The sequence below is a fragment of the Chinchilla lanigera genome, unplaced genomic scaffold (genome assembly GCF_000276665.1).
Source record: "Chinchilla lanigera isolate Chin_1 unplaced genomic scaffold, ChiLan1.0 scaffold00087, whole genome shotgun sequence".
NCBI classification, from domain to species: domain Eukaryota; kingdom Metazoa; phylum Chordata; class Mammalia; order Rodentia; family Chinchillidae; genus Chinchilla; species Chinchilla lanigera.
In genome coordinates, this window is record NW_004955488.1 from 945,656 (window position 1) to 970,137 (window position 24,482).

The following is a 24,482-nucleotide window of genomic DNA, read 5'->3' on the forward strand; positions in this document are numbered from 1 at the left end:
GTCTAAGTAAATAAAGATTAATGTTCTTAATTTCATAAGCAAAAACACAAAGAATTTAAAGATATCTTTCAACTTCAGCTGTCCACTGAGATATATATATATATTCACATATGCATATAAATGCAACTTTCTTTAATATAATCACCCATACTTGATTCTTATAAAATTTCAAGAAATTATGTTATGCAAAAGAGGTTTATAAATAGTTCTAGTAAATCAATTTCATTACATTAGGGGATTAGTTTATAATCTGTACCTTTGCTTGAATAAGACATTTTTTTATGACCATGGATTACTACAAAATAATGAATCATATATCAATAATATATGGATTTAATACAAGATAAATAAATAAATGTAGGAAAAATGAACTCCTTCAGGGAAAAGTTTAAAACTGAATAATTGTGAAATATCCTTATTAACCTCTGAAGAATTTTTTAAAATGGTATTGCCTCACTGCTGGAGAGCCTGAAGGTGCTGTTTTTATTTAATTGAGATATGAATGTAACAGTTGAATACCCAAAAAAGTACAGTATGACTTTCATCCGATTAGGAAAAACTGATTGCTTTAACTATGAAAATATTTTATTATATTTCTGTATATCTCTTTTACTATAATTATAGACACAAGAAATTTTGAGAGAGAAATGATGTTCAATTCTCTGAAAATGTCTATTTGTGTATGTAAGGCTCATGTATATCTGGGTCAAACCAGATGGTCACAATTACACACTTTTTACTATCTTCACCTCTATTCACTTAGTTTTGCCTTTCCATAACAATTTTATCACACAGGGAGTATTCTTATCCCCATTTTAAAGGTGCTGGCTTCAGATGAATCTAAGTCATAAGTAACTTGTGTCTTTCATCCAGTCAGTCATAAAAATGTAACTCCAATTGATGCAATCTGCTGAAGGATTCCTAGTTTGTTACACCTTGGTCTTTTCAAAAGGAATCTCTCATTATGTGGAATCACCCCATGTATTTCTGTTTTTCCTGTCCATAATGCAATTCCTTTGTATCTTTTCCTCATTTCCTGCTCTGGCCTCCTCTTGCTGTCAGTATGTCATGTGCCATGATGTATTGGCGGCCTTGGGTCCAGAAAATCTCAATGAAGAACCCTATCAAGCTTCAGCCCAAACAAGAAAGGCAAAATTTCCAAAATAATCCATTCCTGGAGCTGTCTTATACTCAAAACAAAGCAACTGTCAGTCTCTATAGCTATCTGCCCGTTCATATATCTATACCAGCCTGACCTGTCATTGAGATGGGAAATGAACACAATAGAGCAAAAGATCTTAGATGAAAAACTGAAGGTAACAGGCAAAAAAAGTGGTGGTTTTATTATGTAAACTCAAGAATACAGCAAACTGTCACATCTTAAAGACCTATCACTTTAGATGAGGCACTATTGTGTGAGGTCCTCACGCTTCTGGCAGACATTAGAGAAAAAGAAAAGCTGCCCCTTTATGTGACTTCCAGTGTTTATTGTGCAACAAAACATTATTGATTCAAAAAAAGAACACATTTTTGACAATAAGATCAGAAAACACTGTAACTAGAGGGTCCTCTTAGAAAAGATGTAAGGAACTTTTGTAAGATAAGCTTGCAAATAATATACAATGAATTTCACTCTCAGTATTTACAAAATTTCCATCTATATATTGTTTTCATACATACTGAAGTTCAAATCAGGGGAAATATTTCTATATGAATTTAATAATTTTTTTCTATTTAACTATGTTAAAACATAATCATAGAATGTCTGAGGTATAGATCCTTCCTGCAAAACGTTTCCCACCTTACAGTCCATAGTCCATCCCATAGTCCAGGTTTAGATGGATATTGACCAGAAAACAAACCTCAGGCTATTGGCAGTGTAAAGTATTGGGAGAGGGTCTTGTTTCACTTGGACAATGAAGACAACAACCCAGGCTTCAGCAAAGAATTGTGTTCATACAAATACTAGAGACAAAGTGATACAATTTTGTGCAATATTGAGAAGCTTATTGTCAAAAGCAAAGTCTGTTACCCCGCAAAATAGGCAAGGGAGACTTTATCCATGTCCTTTGCCATGGAGGAGCAAGTTGGACCTCATCTAAACCAGGTCAGGAGACTCAGGCTCTCAGTGTTTGCTATTTGTCCTCTCTCCAAGGAAAAGTGACTTTTATTCGTTTTCGTGGCAAGAAGCATTTTTTTTTTTTGTACCGGGAATTGAACTCAGGATCTTGTGTTTGCCAGGCAGGTGCTTGTGCCACTGGGCTATATCCCTGGCAGCAAGAAACAATTTTCCAGCTGGCAAAAATGTGTTGAGAAGAGGGCTTCTTCTCCTCTCACAGAGAAGCGGAGTTGAGGTTCTGTTTCCCTCCATGAAAAGGATAGCCCTGCATTCTGGTAAGAGATAGTTTGGCTTTGAGGATTCACAAGATTCGCACCTCCAGGGCCAACAGAAGGACTTTACAATTGCTAGATTTTTAAATAAATGCTCTGAGCTAGAGTGAGAAAGAGCTCTTGTGTTTAAACCAGTTATAAAGGGGTGGGGGGAATTGCTGAGGGTCCTAGAGTTGGGCTCTAGTCCAGCTGAGAGGACACTTAAGTTTGTCTTGTGACTATAAGCACATTTTGAAGATCTCTGTAATGATTGATTTCCCAAAAGAAGAAGCAATGGAATATTTGTTTATCCACTAGACATAATACTCTCCTGACTTTCTGGTGAAATCTAAGAAATACTATTCACACTTTCAGACTTTGTGAGATCGATCACCACACCCCATCTAGTCTTCTTAAATATGTCTCTGAGTTGGCTGATTCCTATTTGCCTAATTGACTCAACTCAACACTGCTCACAGTGTATGTTCCTAATAGGAAAGTCTCAAGAAATTCCTAAAGCCTTCAGTCTTCATTTGCTTGCTGCTCTTCATCCGTCCTCCCAGACTAACCTATGGAATCCATCCTAGCAAACGAGAACAGGAAATTCAGGATCTCAGACAGCAGCTGGCTTTGGCAACATATTACAAGTAAGGCGTTTCTGCATTGTTTCTTTTTTCCAATCCAACATCTGAGTTTTAAAGTGGATATAAATCTTGAATTTTACGTCACATGTTGTCCGTGTTAATATATTTCCGCCTACACCCAAATGCCTACAAACCTATAGAGAAAATGGATAGCCTCAGATGGTGCTTCAGTCACTTTGAAACTTCCAGCAAGTTACACCTCATCCTCGGAGATGCAGTACTCTCACTGGAGCACTTCCAGGGAAGTGTAAACGCTCATGTTTACTACTCACCAAATTGCTTCTCGGCCTTCTGGCTAAGATCGAGTGTACTACTGACTGAGTCTCTGTACTATGCTACAGAACACAGGAGGGTTCTCCTGCTGTCACTATTACTTCGTACCTGAGGACCAATTTTTCTTTCTGCCTCCCTTATCCTCTGGTAACTATGTACTACAAATTTCAAAATAGGTAGGATAAAGAGCTTGAATATCATAAGACAAGAAACGGTAAAAACTGTGTATGCTAAGTATCCTGATTGAACATTACACAAGATGAAATTGTGTGCATCTTCCCATTTACCTGATAAATTTGTGCAATGATTTTATTTTGACTAAATTTATAGAAAAACTGCAGGAAAATGAGAAGTTCACAGAATTCTGGGTATCCTCCATGAGGTTTTTAACCAAAGGTTATGTCAGAGATGTCTGCCTATTTTTTCCTGCAACAGGGGTCACTTCAAATTTCTATGCCATTTATGCCTCCCATGGGTTCAGTTCCTTATAGAATTTTCACTATAAATGTAGTACTGTGATAACAAAACTGTCCCATTTTAGCATTGCCAGGACTCAGATAGAATGTAAAAACCAGTTAATCATTTTCCATCCACTTTAGGATGAATCATTAACAAAATGGTAAAATTCCATGATGATTGTCAGAAACAAAATTTGTGATTGGCTGTTTTCAATTTCAGATTATGTTTCACATGATTTAACAATAATAACTGTGTTGGAGTTGTACTTATATTTTATTTTCCAGCTTTCACTGTCAAAATGTAGCTAGGATTTTGAATGATAATTTTTAAATGTGATCAATGTATCTTCATAATATGTTTCTAGATCTGTGTTTCCATCCTGACTGAAATGCACATGCATTTAAATTAGCTTTCCTCTTTCATAGTTAGCTAGCTTTTTGTCAGTTTCTTTATGATATTTCTTTCACTCATAGGCCATCAATTATTTGTACAATCTAAGTCAAATCAGCATGTGCTTAGTTTCTCTTGAGAGGAATCCTGATATGAAAATATTCAGTGTTGAAAAACCCAGATAAAAAGAGCTCTGTTTCCTACATAGCACCTCAAATATTCTATGCTATCTTTATTCTGTTTCTCCAGTTCCTTCATACTAATATTCATTTGTGATTTTCTTAAATCTTATTTTTCTCTTGTACTTGCTTTGCTTTTTGTCAGTTTATACATTGTTTCATTCATGAACTGATTTATTGAAACATCAACCATGCTATGACCTCTAGAAGACAATGACTCCCACCTCCTAATCCAGAGTCCTGATTAAGACAGAAAGTTTGAACATCTAATTACATAGAGATCAGTACAAGTTGGATATCTATTCAGCATCATAAATTTGCTATGGCTTAAAACTCTTTAAGCAGCTCTACTTCCATTCTTCCTTTTAACCATAGTATATTGGTTGGCTTCCCTGGTACTAGACACAAGAGGAAGAAAGGTTTACTTTAGCTCATAGTTTTGGGAGATTCAGCCTACAAATCCCAAGAAGTGCATGATGGGGCAAAGTTGCCCCAGAGCAGGGACACAGCACCAAAGAGGAACATTTAAGGGATCCTATGTAGTACCTAAGGGTATGATTTCATGACCCACCCAGACCCATTCAAAAGCGTGAATGATTATAATGTTTGATACATTGTGTCCACTTGAGAAGTTTAGAAGCTTAACTGAGTAACTCAGCAGCCCTAAATCCTAGGGTATAGAGGGCATGTCCTGGGGTGGCTATTTACACTCCAGGATGCTGTAATGGCTGATTCTTTATGTCAACTTGAGAAGTTTAAAAGTTTAATTAGGTGACTCAGCAGGAGCCCCAGTCCTCACTTTGTAAAGGTCCTGAGCCTGTGCAAGAGGTAAGAATGGAGATGGTGTGAGTGCTACACTTGCCCTAGGGTGGGTAGCCTACTTGTAATATAAGGGAGGAAAGAAGCTTGCTTGCTCCTGTTTTGTTGCTTTTATTGTCTTCCACTACCATGAACTGTGAGCCAGCTGATTACAGACTGAATTCTCTGTAACTGTGAGCTAAATAAACCTTTCCTTCTTTAATTGGGCATCAGGTATTTTGTCTCAGCAATAAGATAAGCAACTAAGACAATGAGGTATTAAGTGAAGCTGACAAGGCAGGGTTGATGGTTACACCATGGTAAATTTCAAAGCCGGAGTTTCTCTTTGCCCTTTCTTATTCTCTCCCAAATTTTCAGCAAGTCTTGGCAATTTTATCTCTAAAACTGTCCTAAATTAGTCTACATATGTGTATCTACATTATTCATGTTCAAATCTGTCATTGTTACCCAGTTTCTAAATTAGAACAAAAGGGGCTGGGGATTTAGCTCAGTGGCACAGTGCCTGCCTGGCAAGTGTGAGGTCATGAGTTCGATTCCCAGTACCAGAAAAAAACCAAAAAATAAATAAAAAAGTAAATAAAAATAATTAAATAAATAAATAAATCAGAACAATAATCATTGAAAATGATTCCACTGCTGCAACCCATATTTTATTAGAGTCCACACCCCATCCAGACATAATAAAGATAGGCTATGTAAGTGCTTTATAAGGTATTCTATTTCCTGTACAGTTCAATGCCTTTACTTAAATGATATGGTGCTTGATAAACTTTGAAGTCACCACTGATCCTACTCCTTTCTTGCTCAATTATTTTCCAGGAACCCTGGACTTGGACAGGGTCCTAATAAACCAAACTCGTTGTTACCTGCAGTCTTCACTTTTCTATCCCTGGAAAGCTCTTTCCCACTGGATATTTCCATCTTACCCCAATTTTGATGGAAATAGAAATTCTTTAAAGAGGATTGTCTCTACTGTCTAGCCACTTCTCTCATCTCACTGCATTGTATTTTGATTTATATAATTTATTACTCACATATGCCTGGTTATTTCTTATCTTTATTAAGTTTCTCTACCCCTGAGAAGTTTAAAAATATTTAACAACAGAACCAAGAAGGGGCTTTGCCTGTCCTGTGGATAAATATTGTTCTATCTAGAGAACAGTATCTGGTAAAAGTCTGAATCACATTAAACATTTTAAGGGAATTAAGGACACTTTGGAAGACAGTCTGTTTAAGTATATAAAAATGATATACAAAAGCATATAATACAAAGAGCAAAGAAGAATTTAAATTATAAGAACTGAGGACTTTTTTAGAAGTAGTTTTTCTGAAATTACATGTAAGTGGCTTTCAACTCTGCAGTACTTGTTAATGGCAGCATTATTGATCTCACTATCATTAATGTAAAGGCTAAAACTTCTGTCCACTCCAGTGAATTTGTTTTCCTTAATATCAAATATGTTTTATGTATATTTGCTTGAATAAATAGTAACAGTTTTAGAAATGAATCTATATATATTCCAAAGATCTCACTGTAGCACATTGCATGGGTGTTTGTCAGCAGAAGAGAAAAACTTCATCATGGAGTGGTGTATATATAAATAGGTTTTCAGAGCTAGCCGTAAAAATGGGAAAATAGGTCCCTAAATTCAAATAGAGGCAGAATATTAGCTCTTTCACTTACAGTCTCAATCAATATTAACAGCCCAGGAATATGATAGGAACAGTTTGGGAGAAAAATCATTATTTTCATCAATATTGGTGGAAATTAACACTGCTACAAGTGATGCTCTAAAATGAGAGAGAAACCCAGAATGAAGGAAAATATCTCAGCTCTTCCATACTTAATTTCTACTTAGAGTAAGTATTCCTTAAAATTCTTGCCTTTTTTTCCATTATTAATCTTTTCCACAAATTGTGCAATTAGTTGTCTGTGCTATTTGAACAGTCATTACTTTAAAGCTCCTGCTTTACAATTGAATTCATTCTTTCAAAGGTACAAATGGTAGGAGAGTTCTTCCTTGGGATTTGCTATCCACATTGGTATTTGCAGGAGATAAAAACACTAAGTACTCTGCTTTGAAGCCTGTATACAGCCCTCTCCTCCTATCCCCTCCCCTCCTTTTTATTACCCTCTCCTTCTCTCTCTCTTCTCCTGTCCTCACCCTATTCTCCCTCATCTTCCCTCCATACTGAGGATTGGACCCATCAGTTTCAAACTGAGCTACATACCCTCCCCTCCACCCTTTTTATTTTGAGTTGGGGTCTCACTATTCACCAAATATTCCAGTTTAGTCTCTCACTTACAATTCTCCTGCCTCAGCCTCCCAAAATGCTAGCATTAGGTTTCTGGCTCAGAAAGGAACCAAACAAAAAAAAGAAATAAGGCCTTTATTCCGGACATGGAGAGGAGAGGGCAGCATGTGATACAGGACTCCTCTGGGGCTAGACAAGGGAGCTGGGGTTTATAAAGACTCTGGGTAGGGGTGGAGCTTAAAGGGCAGGCTTAGTGAAGTGTCAGGAGCTGATTGGGGGTTTCTTTGAGCAGGCAGGAAGGGCAAGAGGAAGTTGTACTCAGACCAGGCGGGAACCTATCAGCTGGTGTGACAGTTTTATGCCACAATGCCCAGCTTGGATGTGTTTAGATGAACCTCATACTGACCTGTATCCTCCAAGACATTATCATTAATCCGTTTCACTCAATATTTCAATTTATTGGGTAATTAGGTCATTATTTAGGCTTTCACTCAAAATTAGGCAAAGGGTATTCTTTGTGGTTGACTCACAGACTCGAGGTCTAAGAGTTGTCTGTGTTTTTATAATCTCTTTTATTAGTATATTTCCCTCCACCCCCATCAGAGCCTGTCAGAGTTTAGAAGGGTTTCACATTCTGCGGAGGTGAATTGGAAAAAGTGTGTGTTCAAACCTGGGACTGAAAGCTGAGCAGTCAGCTCCTCAGAGCTTAGATGGTGGAGGTGATCAGCAGAGTGACCTTGTCTGGTGAGTTTAGCCAGAATGACTGCTGCTGTGTCCTACCATCTGCAGGTAGACTCCCCTACCAGAACCCAGGTCTGGAAACAGCAGGCAGCCTTGAGACTTGATGCCCTTGAGACTTGGTTGACAAATGAGTCTCCAGAAAGCCCTTAGCCTTCCTTCTCCACGACCAAGAGGCTGGCATGCAGAGGCACAAGTTTTTAATAATCGGACAGGAACATAAGCTTATTCCTTACAGACTGAAGTTGCCACAGGGACTGTGCTGTGGGTTGAAATTTCTTCTCCTGCTATAACGCATTTTGTTGACTGAAAATATTTGTCTCACAGATAATAAACTGTTAATAAGTATATGCTGATTAAAATTTGTTTTAATTTTAAAAAATCATATCACAGGATCTACTTACTTAAAAGTCATTTATCTGGTACAGTGAGAACTTTTCAAAGGAGAAAAACATAAAACCAGACACATAGCAGTTCCTCATAGTATTTCAACACATGTACCAAACTTTTGGAACAGGCAATCAGTCTTGCCAACTTCCAGTTTTTGACAGTGTGTAAAGGAAAACATCATGTGTTTTAGTTTCATTCTTTTTCTACCTTTTATCTTTTTCTATGGTTCTCACTGTAAAGACCTACGGAATAATGCCAATCACACTGGCATTGCTGGCAGCTACTTACTGATATTTACAGATACAAAAGCACAGTATAACCAGATTAACTCTCCTTAGTTTTGTTCAGATGTCTCAGCTTAATTACTTCAATGGTAACATGAAAATAGAGACTGCCAGGCATAGTGGCACACATCTGTACTCCCAGCACTCAGGAGGCTGAGGCAGGAGGATCCTTGAAAGTTTGAGGCCAGCCTGGGCTACAAAGTGAGCTCAAGGTCAGCCTGAACTGCATAGTGAGGCCCTGCCTCAAAAAGACCAAAAAAAAAAAAAAAAAGAAAAGAAAAAGAAAAAGAAAATGAAGACTAAGAACCTGGTGATTCATTTAGCACAATATATTTTGAACAGATTCAAACTTGGGTGTTTACCAAGAAATTTTATTCTTCCTGCACAGGATTCTCATTTTAATGTATAGTTAATAAAATAATCCAGTTTCCTCATTAAGCATTTCTCTTGTCACTGTCCAAATATAAGCACTGTTTTTAGAATTGTTAAAATGAAGTTAGAGAAATAATGTAAATTTCTAAAAACTGTGAGCTACGTCAATGTTAGAAATTATCTCTGATTGTATCTTTAACAATTTTGAATCTATCTCCAGGTCATGAACAATTGGTAATAACAAGATTACTCTTGGTAATTATACACTTGCAGATTTTCTAATAGTCTATCAGGTGGAATAACAATATGGAAACCCATTTTCCTATAATGCTTAGTCTCTGAAATGAATACGCATTTCTGTATAATGAAGCAGAAGTTTATTAGGCATGCCATCAGAGCTGAAAGGAAAAGTACAGACCTATTTCATGGTATGATAGACTTTACATCAGAGAGTACTTCGGGAAGGAGATATTAGATTTACAGAAATAATCTTGTTTTAGTCTTTAGTCAAAATTATAACACATTCAAAAGACTGAGTACAAATGGATTCAAGCTTGAATTCATCAGGGAGCACTATCTAAATTGGTTAGATTTTATGCTTTCAAATCAGCTCTGTTCTTGGAAGACATTTACTAATCACACACTAATCTCACTGCAATGAAAGTATTCATTCATTCACAAATAGTTACACAGTGTCCTGTAAGGGTACTAATGAGATACTATGCATACAGAAGTTGGAAGCTGGGTTATCAACTATCTGCTTAACCATGAGGAAAAATATCAAATGGGATTGGTCATTCTAATGTGATACAATATATTTAGCATGTACAATTTGTAGTCCTTTAAAGACAGACCACAAAAGCATTGATGGGCTATTTCTTAATTCTACCTTAAACAGTTTATGAAAATGGCCTTTTAAAGGGAAAAGTGGTAATATACCTCCCCAAATTAAGATATCTACTTTTATTACACTAATCTTAATGATCTGTGTCTGTTAAAGCAGTATGAATAAAGGAAGAAAAGTAGTCAATGAGAGAAAGCTAACAATATTCAAAAAGGAGTAATGAAATATATAGAGAATTCAGTTGGAAATTTCAATTACTAGATTAATATAAATTCCCCACAATATATCATTTTTAAAATCATAATTGAAATACATGTCCAGGCTTAAGGACAGGATTTGCGACTATCTGGACACAGTGAAATTATTATATTTCTGTAGTGCTTGAAAATTGGAGTGTAGCACAGAAATAAAGGGCAGATAAATCCACTATGTGTAATGAAGCCTAAAATTCCTCACGTTTCTAGATGCATTGCGAATTTCATAAACATACTATTAATTGTTCAGTCTCTCAATTTAGAAATAATAGAGTATGAAGAAAAAGAAAAAATATCCTTTAAAATGTATGAGCTACTGCTGCAGTCACAATCAGTGAATGTATCAGTCAGGGTCTAGATAGAGGACAGAAACTACAGCACTGTGTTAGAAATTTGATTTAGGAAAATGTAATATAAGAAATATTCACTAGCAGAAGTGATTACTTACTGAGAAGAGCAAAGTGACCTCTAAAAATCAGCAGTATGAGAACATTGCTATGCTAGAAAATATCAACCATAGCATGATATTTTCCATATATCAACAAGGTAACACAATTACAGCATGGAGCTGGGAAGATCCTCCCTCTTTCAATTTTCCACAGTTTTAAAATTTTATTTTTCTTGTGCTATAGCTTGTCTTATTAATATGCCATAAAATTAGCATAGAAACCACTAATAATTTAAGCAGACTTTAAAGGCATAAATTTTTTAAAGAAGAATTTAAGAATGATTTCGGCGTCAAATATATAAAGCATTTGCTATGACGAAAATCATAGTAAGCAAAGCTATTTACTTAAAATGTTTTCTAAAAATGGAAAGTCCAGTCTATAGAGCAAGAGAATTATGCATGTATACACTATCAATTCGAAATTTTAATTTCATTTTATATAATATAAAAAATTGTTTGAAATATTCACCCAAAGTTAAAACTATCTATAAACATATTTCTGAGCAATCAAAATGAAAGTATTTTGTTTCTCATTTTGATTAGAAAAATATATGCATTCCTAATTTTATTAGGAATCAAAATCTGAGAAAATACTACTGGTTTCAGAAGAGTTTATATATTTCCTTTAATCCACACTTTGGAACACACAGATCAGTTAGGTAAACAAACTGGAAACCCAATAAGGATAGTTGTAACAAAATTTGATGACATGGATTCTCAGTGAACACAGATACAAGTGGAAACTGAAGCAACATAAGCACTGTCACACATGCAAAAACAGCAACTCTGAAAATTTTCACAAGAACTTAGAACTACAAGTCATATGCATCTATTCAAGTGATGCCAAGGAACCAACAGGGAATCATAAGGACCCAAGACAAGAGAAGCATCACATAATTTCCAAGTTTCTGGAAGACACAGTGAGATACTTCACAAGGAATCGCTACCTAGGAAGGATGTTTTGTACTTCTATAATGCAGGAGTGCAAGGGAAGAACAGGTTTCTGGCAAAGGTGCTGGAAATGTGTGCCGGAGAGGGGTGGTTATCTCAATAAATGCTCAGTCAGGATTGTGGTAGCCACTGGCAGAAAGATGAAACTACCTTCCTCTCTCTCACCAAACACAACCATCATCTCAATTACAAATGGCCAAGTTGTACTAAAGATTTAATGTCAAACTTGAAAGGATGAAACCACTAGAAAAAACATAGGGGAAATGTTTCAGAAGGATGAGAAATTTTGGGTACAAGTCTCCCAAAGCACAGAAAACATAAACTTAGACAAATGGAATTTTTCAAACTAAAATGTGTTTGAACAGAAAAAAAAAATAATCTCCAAAATGAATAGACAACCTACAATTAGGAGAAAATTTTGGCAAATTATATTTCTGACAGAGAATGCATAAGAAACTCCAAACTCAACAGCAAAAACAAAAGGCCAATGACCAAAACATAGAACAAAACAAAACAAAAAATAAAACTGGGAAATAGAGCTAAGTAGCCATTTTAAAAAGACATAAAAACAGTAAACAAATACATGAAAACCTGCTCACCATCAGTAATCAAAAGGAAAATGAAAATTAAACTGACAATGAAATATCACTTCACCCAGAAAGTGTTTATTATCAAAAAGGCTTAAAATGTCAAGTGTTGGTGATAGTGTGGAGAACAGAGAACCCTTGTCTAACCCTTCTTGGTGGAAATGTAAACTAGTTCAGCCACTATGGAAAGCAATATGAACGTTCTTCCAAAGTTAAAAGTAGGACACTATAAAGTGATCCAGCCATCCCACTATTTATTGTATAGCCAAAGGGAATGAAATGACTATGTCAAAAGAGCATCTGTAGTCACATATTCTATACAGTACTGTTGGAAGCATCTAGCAGAAACAACCAAAGTATGCATCAACTGATGAATGATTAACAAAAATGAGATAGATATAACAGACATGATAAAAAATGGATTGAATGTTCAGATTAAAAATATATTACAGTAAAGAATACATGGTTGTTAATCCCCTCAAAGGACTTCTCCTTGCTCTGAACACAGTTATCTCATATTCCTTGGCTACATTCTGAAGTAGTGTGAGTTTTACATATATGGCAATTTCTGTCAAATAAAAATATTAAGGTGTGCCTTCATCCACCTTATCCAGTGGATTGGCCTGGTGCACTTTCTGGCTCTTCTGTAAAGTTGAAATGATCATGAAAGAGCATGTTCTGAATCGGTTCAAGACACTCAGGCAACCAGGACAGCGCAACTGGAAACACTCACCAAAGAGGAGTTGAAAAGCTGGTTCATAAAGTAGAGAGAATAATGAGGCAAGTGTATGCAAACTAGGGTTGAGCATGTTCAGGAAGATTAAAGAAAATGTGTCTTTTACTATTATAACTTTTTTTAAAAATTTAAACACTCAAGATGTTCATATCTCTTATACAATGGAATATTATTAGCCAAAAACAATAAAATATGTTCATTTGTGATCACATGCATAGGAAAGGAGATCATTCTGTGAAGTGAAATAAGCCAAGCTCATGAAGTTGGCTACTATATGATCTCAATCATGGGGGGAAAATAAAAAAATGGATGCCATGCAATTCTGGGTACCAGAGATTTGGAAAAGTAGTGGTAAATGAGGAACAAAAAAGATTAATCAATAGGTAATTTATAATTAGACATGAACAAGAAATTTTGGTTTCATCCTGTACATTAAGTTTATTATTTAAAAATAATGATGTACTATAAAGGCAAAAAGGGGCAACATCAAATATTTCACCATGAAGAAACAATAGATGATTGAGAAGATCAGTAAGTTTAGCCTGAGTTAAACATTATATAAGATATGCATCCATCAAGATGTCCTAGAGTTCCCCATCAGCGTGTGTACTATATTTTATGAATCAACTTAAGAAAAACAACCAGAAAAAAAAAATGATGTTTTCTGACAATGAGATTTTCTAATATAATAAATTTTAATAACAAAACCCAATAAATCCTATGTAGGTTGAAAATATTCTAAATTGAAAGCACATTCAACATATTTTGTCTACCAAACATCATAGCTTATCCTATTTTTAACAGGCTCAGAATGCTTACATTAACCTCCAGTTAGGCAAAATCTATCTAAGACAAAGCATATTTTACAAAGACCAGAATATATTATGTAAGTTACTGAACACCAGTATCTTCAAACAGGAGGTGGCCTCTCATCATAGAGAATAAATTGTTACCTTCATATTCGTGGTGGCCAGGACGGCGCTACTGCCCAGCACAAAACACATTAATTAATACAGGCAGAAACAGAGAAACTGAATGAGCCGCTTCTTTCTCTTCATTCAGCGGTGAGCATGGCTCCACTCCACGTTTAAACACAGGAGGTTGCGATGCCCAGGTGGTAGACCATTAGTCCCAACCCTAGAGAGCTAGGAAATGCAAGGCACTGGAGTTAGAGGGTTCTGATCCTTTAAATACTGCAAGCCTGAGTTGTGTGACGCTCTTTGAGAGTTCTTCCTGGGTTCCTGTTCCTTCTGCCTGTGTCTGCTGCCCTTCTGCCTGTTCCTGCTACCATCCCGTGATCGTCAGTAAACATAGCTACTTACTGCTTCCTACTAGCTGTACACTAGACACCTCTTTCCTTGCTGTACCAGGAGCCTAGAGTATTTGGGGCCCATGCAATTGTAACATAACTGCATATTGCTAGACCCTGAAAGAAGAAAAATTCAAAGCAAATTTTCTCCTGAATATATATTACTTTTGCACTATCCTAAAGTCAAAAATTCAAGTCACACATGGTTACTGGGAGTCCAGCTGCAACCCTGAATTTGAGTCAGCCGCTCCAGAGTGAAGTAATGCAGAGCTAGATCTTTGTCATCCACCTACAGACACATTTTAAAAATAGGCACAGCCAAGTCATAGTGCATAGGAATGCAGACCTGAATAATGAAAATATGAGAAACCCATAAAAGTTATGAGGTGGGCTACTTTTGGAGCAAGACAGGTTCATGTTGCCAGGTGAACAGGTGGATCATCTGTCTTCAAGCATCACTGGGAAAGTTTTGTCTTCACTGGAGTGATAGTTTTAAAGGTGTGTTACTGCCTCATTCATCTCAGAATACCTTAACATATGTATTTACTTGATGTGACTTCATGTGTTACACCAGTAAAAATGAAAATAAAGAATCATCCTTTTTATCAAACAGAAAAGAACACAAATTGGAGACTTTTTTTGTTTTGTTTTGTTTTTTTGTGAGTGTAATATCCGGACCCTATAGTATTTCGCCTGAACTTTGTAATTCCTTTCCTCAGTGTCACAGTGTCAACTTTGTAATTCCTTCCAGTAAAAATGGAATAGCTACTTACTGCTTCCTACTAGCTGTACACTAGACACCTCTTTCCTTGCTGTACCAGGAGCCTAGAGTATTTGGGGCCCATGCAATTGTAACATAATTGCATATTGCTAGACCCAGAAAGAAGAAAAATTCAAGGCAAATTTTCTCCTGAATATATATTACTTTTGCACTATCCTAAAGTCAAGAATTCCTTCCAGAAGCATAGATGTCCCAGGCACACAGGAAGTATAACACTAAGTTGTGTTTTTATTCATTGTACTCCAACTCCTCAATGACTTTCTTGTGTGGATTCTGGTGGCATGTGATCATCTCCTCCCAATCTACTCCGTTGAAACCACCAGGAGGCAAAGTGTTATTAAATGCAAACCTCTGAGTGACGATCACCAAAAGAATGCTTAATAATTTTACATTTATTAAAATATGTTTCATGTAATGTACTTGCAGGTTGCATTTTGACCAGGGCCTTTTACTTTGCCCATAGGAGCAGAGCACAGGTCCTTTCCTTTGCAGCAGTGAGAGACATAAATGAGCAAGGCAGCAGGGTGAGACATAAATAGCAAATGCAGAGCATCAAGTCAGAGAAGAGAATCAGCTTACCTCGTGGGACTAAGTGGTTATGGAAAGAAGATGTTACATGAAAAAGTTTGGAGAAATAAACTTAAATACTGAGCAAGTAAATCCAAACCTGCTGTAACAGAGAAATTGACCAGTGTGAAATTGACTGGCAAGTGCTTCAACAAAGATAATAGGTGGGACTTCAATATGCAATATAATGACCATTGTTAATTTCCTATCATCTTGTTTTAAAATTCTGTATCATTTTTAGTTTTTTTCTCTTTGAAATAAAAAAAAAATAACTATGGCCCATTAGCTAAAAGCTTCAGCAGTTTCCTACAGATGAACAAGAAGAGATATTAAAATCACATGATAGATAGTGTAGTCATTGTGTATAATTATCTTACTAATCACTGCCTAATAAAATGTATGTAATTTTCATTTCAAATTGTAATTCTCATCCAATCTTCTTGTTATATTAAGTATGCTTGTAGGAGGACTTAAAAGTTCAGAACACGAGTTTTTAGTCACTGTTGTTGAAATTCCTAAAATTTTTAATATTGTTTTGTATTCCACCAGGAATTTGGGTGCTTATATTGACAACCAAGTGGGTAATAATTTACCCACTATATACTTGGTAATTTTTAAGGTTCAGCAAGCCACTGTCTATGTGAAATTTTATACACCAAATGCTTTTAGTATCAGCAATAAATCAAAACAATTTTTATTCATAGTTAAAATGCAGTAAATATTGTTTGAAGGTCAGAAGTAGTATATAAACATCTAAGGAGTCTACTTAAAGTTTTTAACCACTTCCTATATAATTTAAAATAATAAACACACATTGCCTAATGTGTTTTAAAACTTCATGTTATTAAACTTTTTCACAGAAAAAGATAGACACATATGAACATAAACTAAGAAGTTTATATAATGTAGTATTTATAGTGAATTTCCAAATTAGTTTGTCAATATTTGTTTTCCTTCGAAAGGCTCCTATCTTTGATACATGTTTCTAAAAATACCTTGTCAGTTGAAATCTGAGTATTTCAAAAGCAAATATTTCTAAGGAGAATTCTATCAAGTCTTGGAGAATTGTTAACACACCAGTTGTAACTTCTTGTGCCTTGTGAAATTTCATGTGAAATGAAAATTCATTAGGCCTAAAATATATAAATGTTTATATATTTATTTGTATATCTGATTATTTACCTGCCAGGCAACTATTGTGAAATCACATACCTGAATTTTTACAAGGTTGGGAAGTACATTTATCAATGTCTACTGTGGTTTTTATCTGACAGAAAAGAAAGCCAAGCATTAAAACAATAAATCAAGTTGGATTTGCGGCAATAGAAAGTTACTTTACTGTCCAGATGACAACCCCAAAATTTAACTGTGAGAGGTTTGTTACACCACATTTTATTTTTGCTGGACAGTTTTAAAGGCATGAATGGTAAGTCACAACTGTTATTTATATAAATTAAATTCTGTGAAGAAAAATGATGATAAAATATGAAATACATTCAGAAATGCCATTTTTGGCTGTTTCAGTGTAACATTTTAAAAATCACACATTTTCTGGGTACTTAACATTAGGAAAAATGATTGAATTCAAATAAGTTTGGATGATATTTATGTTATTTTTGGAAATATCAAATTGTGATTGGGGCTGGGGATTTAGCTCAGCGGCAAAGCGCCTGCCTGGCAAGTGCAAGGTCGTGAGTTCGGTTCCCGGTACCGGAGAAAAACAAACAAACTAACAAAAAAAATTGTGACATGCCTTATGCAAAACAACTAAATAAAAGACAATATGAATAGTCTGAGTATAAATTATACATGTCTCACCTAAGTTAATTTGAAATTATTAGACTATGCCATGGTTCCCGTAATAATTTATATATGTATTAAATATAAATGGTATACCTCTGATAATTTATGTTTAGCTTTTCATATATTTTTGCATCATCAAATTTAGAGTTGAAAAATATGTGAACTTCTGTGCACTATAAATAAAATAGCAAACAACTAAAATTAAATGAAAGAGTTCTATCACATACAAAGTATTTAGAATTTCCTATATAAAATCGGTACAAAACTTCAGAAGAGTAGAAGCCAAATCAATTTTACTTCATAGAAAATAGTTTTCCTTTCATGCATGAGAACAATAGCAATGTTCTTTCCCTTAAATAGGTAAATATTTATCTTGGGTCATAACAACATGTGGTGTGTCATTTGATTTCTTCATTATATTACCTCTTTGTTTTTCCCTCCAGAGTTTTGAACAGTTGTTATTACAATTTCAGAAATGAAAATCTTGGGAGTTACAATGCTAAACACACTTTCTCAAGGTTAGATTTCTAGGAAACACTAATATGCCTCAAAGTTTGTTTTGCTTGAGTCCTTAGCTAGTAGAAATTATTCTGACCAACCTCAGAGGGAACTGCTCATCTATTTATTTTCTCTGTCTCCCTCTCATGGTTGTCTGGTTAACAAATATGATGACATCTTCCAGAAGCCTGCACAGGGAAGCAAGGAGAGATGCGCAGAGAAAAGCCAAGCTCCTGACTTCTGAATGAGCAGGTGTTGTCTGACACTAACTTCCAGTAACGCGTTTCCCCATGCAAATAACACTTCCAGATAGGAACAGAAGTCTTTGGAACTACGGGCCACACAAGGGAGAAAATGGAACAGAGAGTTAGACCTGAACACCCAGAGACCACAGAGGGAAAACAAATGGGATAGACCATACTCTACTCGACTGAGGAGGGCGCCGCACAGTGGTCAGTGAGAACAAGCTCACCAGTATTCACCTATAAACAGAAGCCAAGGGCGGAAGCAGAGTGGTTCCAACGCATGGCTCTTACACCAGGATCTCTTAGACAAGTCTAAGGGTGCAAACCCCATAGGTGATCAATAGTTACCATAGGCTTCTGCATGAAGATATGCTCTCTACAGAAAAACACGTTAACATAAGGAGCACATTTTCAGCCAGTATGTCCATTTCCTACAAAGCTGCCTGGCTTAGACTGTCGCCATTAACTAAAGCAAAAAGTAGGAAATAAAATATTCAAATCTATGCTACTGGTTATGTTAACATTCTGACTGAACAAGCTAAACTAGCCAGGTACAAAAGCAAAGGCTCTTAGTTTATAAGGAAATTGCATGGTCTAAAGGAAAATGCAATATTAACTAAAATAAAAACATGAATACATGCATTGCTAAAGAAGTTAGATATATGAAAAGCATACTACCAGAAAAATGTATTTAAAATTATGTTTTAAATTTCTCAATTTTTTCAGACTCATTAAAGCTAAAATTATTATCAAAATTTTGTTAAAGAGGTATATATACACAGAGTAAAGTCTTGTTTGATGAAGTTTATTCTTTTGTAAAGTAGTGTTAGACAACAAATTTCTGTTTTTTTTTTTTTTTTTTTTCCGGTACCGGGAACCAAACTCACGACCTTGTGTTTGCCAGGCAAGCGCTTTGCCGCTGAGCTAAATCCCCAGCCCCTAGGTAACAAATTTCTTATAACCACATTTTACCAAAATTCACAATAATCATGGCAATTAATTTTACTTGCTAGATACCACTTTAAATTTAAGATGTCTATAAAATTTAAAAATGTGTCAGCATCCATTTAAAAGAGAGCAATTGAAAATTGTAAAAGTGCTTTGAGATAATTTTCATGTTACTGGAAAAATGAATTTTTTTCTCCCCAAATGATTATGATTGTTGCATTTTCTCTCCTAATGAAACAATGTCTGGGGCTGGGGATTTAGCTCAGCGGCAAAGCGCCTGCCTGGCAAGCGCAAGGTCGTGAATTTGGTTCCTGGTACCGGAGAAAAACCAAAAAAAAAAAAAAGAGAAAAACAAACAAAAAAAAAACAAAAACAAAAACAAAAACAAAAAAAACAAAGAAACAATGTCTAATATTCACAAATGAAGAATTTTCAGAAAATTATGCCATTAGACTTCCTATAACTAAGACACTTGTTAATTTCTAATTGACTGGGAAAGTGGCATTATTGCACTATAATTGATTTTCTCTCTCTTATTTTGTGTAGCTTGGTGGTTCTTTTGTGTGGTTTGTTACTGTACAGTGATTCTTAAATTTGCAGAACCTGAAGCCATCCCAAATATTTATTTACCAATATGCACTTGTTGTTTGTTATCACAGGCTATAAGAGAAAAAAGTGTCTCATGAGAGATGTTATAGTTGAAATTAAGCAAAGATTTATTTGTTAATTGTCTTTTTAAACTGACTTTCCCTGAAGCTCAATTGTGTATAAAGAAAGTTATAGAACACAAAATGGAAGAGGCAGAAACAAATCAAGGGGCTGGGGATTTAGCTCAGCAGCACAGCACCTGCCTGGCAAGTGCAAGGTCGTGAGTTCAATTCCCAGTACTGGAAAACAAAACAAAACAAAAAAACAAAAGAAACAATACAAGATTGCAAAAAAGAAAGATATTTTTAAATTATGCCTTGAAACAAGTTAGGGATCAAGGGAGTTTGACTAATACCTGGTAATTAAATCCATATAAGCTACTTAAAGACTACATATGAATGAAATTCCAAATACGGATTTTGTAAGAATTCCAAACATATTGGTTGTACAATGAGTGTAAACTAGGGTAATTGGTACTGACCATAAATAATTGAAGAGGAAAACTGATGTATTTGGATTGAAGGACTGACATGGACGCAGTGCCATTTGCTGAATCTAGCTGATATTGGGAGTTTAGTTTCTTTTGAGAAATGCAGTTTTCTTAATAAACACATACAAAAAAGCAATGTCCAGCATGCCTGTGACTGACGCACAATGGAAGGGTGCTTAGTGCATGAGCCAAAGATGTTTTAATTTTTAAATTTATATTAAATTTAAATTTAAAAACCAAATTATTTGAAAACTTTTCAAAGTGCTTGGGTGACATAATGTGCATAAATCATATTGTCAACATTAAATTTTATGGGATGTAAGTATAAATCAGATAATTCTAATGAAACACTACCCTCCTAGTTAAGATGCCTAGAAATATAAAATATATAAAGGGTTTTAAAGACTAAATTGAAATGATAGATTACTTGAGTAATGTTTTAATGTTGGTTACATATAACATCTACATATTGGGCTAAAACAATTTTAATCATTTACTCTTAATATAGCTGCTGAGAAAATTAAAATTCCTTAGGTGAATCATTTATTTTTTCCATTAGATAATAGTGACAAAAACAGACCACTGATCATTGAATTTAAATATATTATTAGGATTGTATTTTATGATAATATATGCTAATTTACTTATTTTTCTTCTTTCCATATTCATTTCCCCACCTGTCTCTTTTCTCTTTGTTCCCCAGCAAACACAAATTCAGTCAATCTAACCAACAGAATTACTAATTCTCAAACAATTTCAATAATTGGCTTTATTTTCACTTGTGGAATCCAGGACAATCTTTCATTCCATAACATAGAATCAGTTCCCTCCATGACCTTTTCCTGATGGATGAGGAAAGACAGAAGGAGAGAGCTACGTCTTAGAGTTTTCTTTTGCCAAGGTGTATGGGTGTATTTTAATTCCTATCACCAATTAACTGGGAACCACACTCTCTTTTCTCTAAAGAGTCCTTGTTTTTCTTTAATGGAAACTGTCCGTTTAGGACAATTAAATAATATTGTCATTTTAGGTCCCCAAAAAGACCCCCATCCCTTGTGAAGAGAAAAGGCACACCAGCTGTACTCCTGCACTTCCCCAAACTGGCCCAACCACAAAGGTCACCCAGCCCCTAAAAGTACTTAATGTTCTTACAAAAATGTTCTTACAAAATAACGACCCTACCCACAAACACCCCTCCCTTAGCTGTTCTGGCCCACAAACATCCTCCCCAAAAAACAAAAAACAAAAAACCCCCTGAAAACCAAGAGCTTGACCCAGTTTGGGGCTGTCTTGGTCCACTGGGCAGCCCAACATGTTGCTCTCCCACCTAATAAAGACTCTTCTGTCAGAAAGTCTGATTCGGTTCTGTGTGGGTTTCTTGGACCAATCAGAAATAATGGTGATTGAAAGGAAAGATGAGCTGGGAGAAGTCAGGTGAGCACGACTCTTCCTTAGGAAGAGTCTGCAAAATCCATCCTTCCTACGTGAAAGCACTGAGAAGGGGTCACATACTGGTGACTGAAAGGCAGAGGAGGGAGCCCCCAGGGACAGTTTCTATGGCCAGGCCCAGAGTTACAAGTAGCTGTCCAAGCCATCTCACTGCCACTGGGAAAAGCTGGCCAGTGGTGTGTGTACAATCTGGTTGATCTACAAAGATGAAAGAAAAGATAAAAAGAGAAACATAATTAATTTCCTGGCCTTGCAGGATATGGGTCCCCAAATTTGAATTTTTAAGCCAGTATCTATTTCAACAATAATGGTTTCTTACTCCAAGTTAGTCCTACCAGGTAGATCTAACTCGCTGTAAATTCACTAAAAGTCCACCACATCTACAACTTTCTGTTCACAGCTACAGTAGTAGCTTCTAGGACTTATCTCAGTACTACACGCAATCATGTGGCAGCACAAGTAATCTGTGAGCTGTGGGAGATGTCATTTTGAAACTGAAAATTTGATTTGTTTGGGTCTGTCAGTCTCAAGAAACCTCAAGACAAAATTTTTAAAAAATGAGCGGGAATGTTTTTCTTTTGTCTTTAGCTATTTATTAATCTGAATAAATAAGGCCTGATAAAACTATTTGGTATCTTCTCAAACTGATTAGAAATGCCAAAGGTTATCTGAGAATGACTGAAATTCCAGCATCTCAGGACACTAAATTTGGAGGGATTTTACATTCAATGACATCTTAATGTCTGATTTTCCTTGGATTTTACAAACATCCCAGTTTACAAATCCCCCTGATCAGTGAAGCCTAGAAGAGAGACAAAAACGCAGTCTATATTAAAGTCTCAGCAGGTAGCAAATCTTTTAATGAAACCATGTCTAAGTCATTTCACAAGGCAGATCTCCCACTTGTGATCTTCAAATCCAATCATTTTAATAGCAAATTATACTATTGTCATTTCAATATTTGTTTCATCTTAACAAGTGTAAATGGTCAATATATTTTATTAGACAATATTATTCTGCTGAAATGATAGTGGAAATAAGTTTTGGGCTCACTGCATGTCATGTACCCTGTGATTCCTTATAATATGTTTTTATCTGTAGTTTTGCTTTGTTTTGTTTTTCAGCGGAATTACTATAATTTGTACTTTACAGGTGACAAATGCAAACTCAGGATAAATAGTTAATCCTGCATCCACAAAACTGGGACTTTCAGGAGCCTATAAAATCTTACTCTCTGTCTGCAAACTCTTGCCACTATTATGTTATCCTGACTCTTATAATACTCATTATTTTTTATTTTTATTTTAAATCTACAATTATTTTGTTTTCTCATATGAAATATTTATGTTTTGAAACTGAAACTTCTGATTTTTTTCTTGGTTATTTACAGAAATCATTCACTAAACAGCAGATTTATATTTTTCTCTTATCCTTTCATTTGTTCACTGAAAATCTATGAGGAAAATAAATTTATTAATACAACTGTCAAAGAGAATTTCTAAAAAAAGTTTTCATAATGTTTGCTCTAGCTTTGAGTGGCAACAGGATTAATTTAGTGTTCAAAGTGATCATTCTTTTAAAAATGACTCTGATTGAGTTTTTTTTGGAACTGGGAATTGAACTCAGGACCTTGTGCTTGCCAGGCAGGTATTTGTGCCACTGATCTACACCCTCAGCCCCTCTGACTGATTTTTAATCTCTATTTTCCTTTTCACTTGAGATTACTGGAGATGGGTCTTAATTTCAAGAAACTTAAACTTCTGGGAATAGAAGGCCTCTTGTGCCAAGAACTGCAGAAAAACCTTTCCTTCAATATATGACATTTTATGCTCTTCTAAATGTATTCTAATGCATGGTCACGCTGCAAAATGACTGTCATTAGTGCTGGCACAGGCCAGAGCTGTGGGAAGACCATGACTAATGCAGAGCTATCAGCGCTGTCGGCGCAAGGTGTATTCTCATAATTTCTCAAACTGACCATGGAACCAATTTCCACTGATCCCTAAGTCATAAAACTTTACAATTGCCCGAGTTCATTAATAATGTATTACAGTTCTCATTCTCAATCAGAGTTTAATCAGACCCATGTCTCACAGGAAGGTTGACAAGTAAGCCACAAAATTATCCATATAAATGTCAAGATTTATTTTCCTAACATAAATGATCTAACCTAGTCAACCGCAGTTAATAATAAAATCACTCTTTCTGAGATTACCATTCACCCAATTGTCATACCATTTTAGCCTTATATCTCTAGCACAGTAATGGTAGAGGTTATGCCTATGGTCTCCATAAATAAACTAATTTATAGGAGTCATGTTCATTTTATATGAAAATATGAAACTGTGCATAGAGATGGTATTACTTACCACTTTCTTGTACTATACAAAATTAAAGGGTTGCAATTGTTGAATGCCAATGACATAAATATTTTTTTTTCCAGTACTGGGAATCGAACTCACGACCTTGCGCTTGCCAGGCAGGCACTGTGCAGCTGAGCTAAATCCCCAGCCCCTCAATGACATAAATATTTTAAAAATATATTTAAAAATAATTCTAGTTTCAAATACATCTGACTATTGTCTGAACTGAAATCAAAAGAAGTTCATATTTTAAGTGAAAAAAATCTTGGAACACTTCAAAATAAGTAGAAAATTGTCTTAAGACGCTCTTTAAAATGATTACTGTGCTAGAAAATATAGTCTGGTTTCTGCATTGAATTTTGCATACATTAGTGCTTGTTCATTTGA